The sequence below is a fragment of the Abramis brama genome (assembly GCF_963993115.1).
Source record: "Abramis brama genome assembly, chromosome: 1".
NCBI lineage: Eukaryota > Metazoa > Chordata > Actinopteri > Cypriniformes > Leuciscidae > Abramis > Abramis brama.
Window position 1 is genome coordinate 56,390,049 of NC_139963.1, and position 5,151 is coordinate 56,395,199.

At 39.2% G+C, this 5,151-nt stretch overlaps 1 long non-coding RNA gene across 1 annotated transcript; it reads left to right on the forward strand.

Annotated features, from left to right (window-relative positions):
* Positions 1 to 2,394: 2,394 nt before the first annotated feature.
* On the forward strand, positions 2,395 to 5,151 carry LOC311092025. Its single transcript, XR_014608195.1, has 3 exons — positions 2,395 to 3,342; positions 3,912 to 4,136; positions 4,230 to 5,151. It is a non-coding gene; the product is annotated as an uncharacterized lncRNA (long non-coding RNA).

Below are 5,151 nucleotides of genomic sequence, written 5' to 3' on the forward strand. Positions count from 1 at the left end.
GCCGCTTCTCCCACCGTGAATTTCTAAACACTGTTGGATATACTCTTGTTATTTCTTAATTGTCGATACTCATTTGCGCTAGTCAAAAAGTAATGCAAAACAATTACACTTACTGGCATCTTGATAATGACGCTTACATATTACTGTCTGCCTGTTGGCTCCAATTTAAACATCTTCATTCCACGTCCTTGGTCTGGGAAAACCGTCTCTGGTGCCAGTTGCAGCTGGAGTGGCCGGACATCTTTTTATACCTGGTAGAAAAACCCAGCGTCTACACTAAAGAAAAACTAAAGGCATACAAGCCTCTTGACGCATACAGTTTTGTACTTTGCGGTCATGTCCAGGATATCGAATATCAATAATTGTCTCATGACTTTTGTGTATTACAGACCAAGGTTTTGCCTAGCCAGCGGCAAGGACACAAAACTCAACTTTACAAAACGTGGGCTATTAACAACAAATCTAACAACTACATACTGACGGCGAACTGCAATTGTATGGCTGGGTACGTATTAACTCCTTTTCATTGTTTAATGTATTTTGGAACAATGTAAATCACTAGAAACTACTGCTGCTACTACCTAGGTGGATGTAGCTAAATGTAATAATAGTTATTAATAGGCTATAGGGTTAAATATTATTTCATGCTGTAGGCTAATTCAGATTTTCCCTCTATGAATTGCATATGTGAATATGAACAAATAAGCATTATTAATTTTAGTTAAGGTATTATCTAGATCTATTGATTACATCAAATTCATGCTTTAATGTAGGCTAGGGTCGTGCTGCAGCCATGAAGCCGCACTGCTTTTTAATGTTGAGCTGTATGTCAGGATGGGAAGGACAGACACAGCAAGCACATCAGGGGCCTGCATGTGGAAAGACATGTCCAGGAGAGAGGTCAAGACAGCAGCCCTGAGTCAGATCAATTTCAGCAAGCCAAAGAGAAAAGACAGCCAGCTTAAAGAGATTCTTGAAAAAAGTGGCAAGTTTAATGTGAAAGTCATGAACATCAATTTATTTCAGTGTTATCAAGTTCATTTTCAGTCATGTTTATCAGTGATTTTTGATTAAAGTACTTAAACGTGTGGTTTCAAAATGAAACTTTATAAGCAAGACATATAACTACTATAGTAACTGAGACTAATGACCATCTTTTGTTACATTATAGAGCTCACTGCTGATGATCTAAGGGATCTAAGAGACCTTGCACCTAATGCAGCTATTTTCACCAGCGTGGACCTCAGTGACACCGATTCTGCATCTGAATCAGACACTGAAACAAACCTACCAGAGCCAGTTACAGCTGTTTATGATAAACAGTTGAGGGGCCTACCACCACATGTTCTAAAGGACAAGAGTCTTGAGATGTTTCAGAGACTTCGAAAGAAGCTTACTTCAGATCAGTGTGAAGCTCTCGAGTTTACTACCAGGGAGCAATCAAAATGCAGGGCCTGGCACACATAGAGAAGGCAAAATAACAAGCACAAACTTGCACCACATGTGCACAGCTGGAGAGCCTACAGACAATGATATTAAAAACATCATGCATTACAAGACAGAGGATCTACAAGTACCAGCCGTACGCTGGGGGAGACAAATGGAGGATACAGCAAGAAAATGCTATATAGAAGAAATGAGTAAAGGTCACAATAATTTCTTCGCTAGACTCTCTGGTTTTGTTGTTCACCCACTTACATCTTGTTGCATCACCTGATGGGATTGTAAGCTGCTCATGTTGTGGGAGGGGAACACTGGAGATTAAATGCCTGGGCCTGACCAGCTGCAATGAAGACCCCCAGTTCTGCCTTGACACAACTGGGCAGCTGAAGATGAACCACCCTTACTACTACCAGGTCCAGAGGCAGATTTTTGTGTGTGATGTCCACTACAGTTACTTTGTAACAGGTCATGGTCATTAATCATATTGTGAGAGATGCAGACTTGCTGCTGAAAGCCATGCCTAAGGCTGAACAACTCTTCCTCGACCATCTTCTGCCAGAGCTGTTGACCCGGAGCATGGATCCCAGCATTGTAGATGGACACACACTGTACTGTCCACACTGCAACTGTCCAGACTATGGGAAGAGGATTCACTGTGGTAAGTGCAAAAGTCATTTCCATTACAAGTGTGTTCAGATCAAAAGAAGGTCTTCTAAGTGGCTTTGCAAACTGTGTAACACCTAAAGGGTAATATAGCTCCACATGGACATAATATAAAAAGTAAAAAAAAAAAAAAAAAAAAAAAAAAAATATATATATATATATCTATATATATATATATATATATATATACATTGTTCCTTTACAATCTGCAACTTTAGATTAGTGGTCATCTTATCTGTGTATATTTGCTCTACAGTGTATGGTTGTACAACCAGTAGATGTTATTCCTAACATCTATGAATTTCGATTGAGAGATTACATTTTTAAAAACAAAATACTTAATAGTAAGAGAATGTCCAATATACTTATCACATTCCCTCCCTAAATGTTGCTTGTTTGGCAAAATGGTTACTAAAAACTGAAACATTGATTTGTGTACAATTTAAATATTTTAATTAAATTCATTGTTAAAAAAAAAAAAAAACATTCAATACTCAAAATACAGTCTTGTGTAATGGTGTCACACCATTACATACACAGCTGTTTTGTATTGACTATAGTAAAACAATATTCAAAGACTGACAAGTGGGTTAAACTACAGCAATGTGACAATGAGAACAGAAACAAGTGCGAGTATAAAAAAAACATATTTAAAAAATATATTTTTAGTATATTCATGAAACATGAAATGTTAGAACAATGTTAGAACTTAAAATGTCCGGTAAAATGTCAATGCAGGACTCATTTCATTTAAATATTCAAAGTTAATCAAAAGCAATTAAAATAAATCATGCATAGAGAAAACCATCCCAAAGTTAACACACAATGAAAATGTACCATGTGTAGCACCCATCTCGGTTACTGCTTTTACACATTATGAATGACTGGCTTGTTTGTTAGTGTGTCTATCTTTTAGGCACTACACTTTTTGTTCATTTGTTAATGCCCCTCACACTATTACCATATCATCCAGAATGTCTACCTGAGTAAGTGGAATTACAGATGTTAAAATTTTGAATTTCTTCCATCGACCAATGACTCTTTCCACGTGTATTCTCACATTTGACAGCCTTCTTGAAGTGTCAACTTCATGACCAGAGAGCTGTTTCTTGCCTTTTGTGAAGTGTGGGATATGAAGGGTTGCACCGTATGCTGAAAGGTCCTCCCTAATCAAAAACCCTCGATCAGTGGTGAAGACGTTGGCTCTCAGTACCTCACCGATGTAGCATGTCGAAGGTAAGTTACTCAGCTAGCTAGCTAATATATCACCGTAACTTTGCTCATAAATGATAGATCCAAAGTGCGACTGCTTGACTTGTGTCATGAGTGAGTTTGGGTGTCACAGCTAGCAACCAAGCCACATTAGCTAGCTATGTATTACATGTATATGTTTTCATGCTAGTTAATCGAATGTGTTTGTAGCTTGAAACAAGCTAGCGCGAACCGCTGATTAGCTAGCATATGAAGTAGCGGCCCAAGATGGCGACCGCCCGTATACGTGAACAGTATAGCTAGTCTTTCTAAACAATATTTTCTAACTTTTGTCTGTACCCTTACAAAGTTCTCAATGCTTCGGTTAACATGTAGGGACCCTCATTATGCTACCGTTGAAGTGTTTGAAAAGCTAACTATTTTTAGCTTTGTTAGTGGTGCAGAAATAGTGATTTGTTTTTACTTTCCAAGTGCCCTGGACCCCGAATACAAACGTTGGAGAAAAAAAAAATAGATGAATAGAGATAATAGATGAATAACTTAAATAACCCTAATATTGTAGTTGTCCTAACTTTTCTTTTGTTTATTTTTAGGTTTGTCGATGTTATTTATAGAGAGCTGTGGGAGGGCTGGTGCAGAAATTAAAGCAGCAATTTTTTTAAGTGTTCTGTCAGACTCATCTACTGACGTGAGTGGCAGAGACCTGGAAGGGTTTTTTGTCTGTATATTGAGCTGTGGACATCCAAAGAACATCTTTATTGGTGTAGAGGAGCTCCAACACGCCACAGCGCCTGGTCATTTTGCTGCAATGAGCGATGGTAAGCCTGGCTATTGAATCTGTTTGTGTTGCTTGCTGTTTTCTCACTTGTTGAGTAACGTTACATCAATAACAAGTATTTCTCGGTCTACAGCATTGGATAAGGCAGACATATCCCAGTGGAAGGATAAGGTAGTGGGCTTGGGTACTGATGGAGCTGCTGTGATGGTTGGGAGGATTGGGGGTGTTGCCACACTTCTTCGTGCTGAAGTTCCCCACCTTATAAATATCCAGTGCCTAAGCCATGGCCTGGAGTTGGCTGCCATGGATGCTATGAAAGACCAAGAAAGAATGAGAAAGGCAAGTAACAAGGAAGTAAAAAGCCAGCCTTCAGCAACTTATGTATAGTAAACTGAGAAAATCATGTCCTACATAAACCCAACATGTTATGTGCTACTTAAGCCAATCTGTATAATTATCATACTCCTATAATTCTAATTCAGGTGATGGACATACTGAAGGGGCTGTATAAACAGTATCATCACTCTCCAAAAGCGTGGAGAGAGTTGAAAGATCTGGCAGATGTGTTCAACCAAAAGGTCTGGAAGATGACCAACTTGGGAGGGACAAGGTGGCACTCAGGGTCTTGTTGAAAAACTACCCAGTATTGCTTGCCCAGATGGAAAACACAGTGGAAGCAAGGCTAGTAATACATTCCTGTTTCCTAGGTAATCATTGTCACGACCGCACAGAGAGAAAAGAGCACGGGATCCAAATGCAGTGTGGTGAGGCTTTATTTCAGGGCAATCCAAAAATCAAGGTCCAAACACAGGCAGGGGTCGAAAATCCAGACAGGCAATATCAAAACAACAAACAGGCAAGGAAAAACACGAGAACTGGAGTGGTGTGACATACAACATTGATCCACAAAGAACACAAGACAAACAGGGCATTAAATACATGCATGACGAGGGGAAAACGAGAGACAGCTGGTGATTACAATTATTAACACCTGAGTGTAATACACAGACAGGAATTGTGGGAGTTGAAGTTCATGTGCATGACACCGTGGGGAA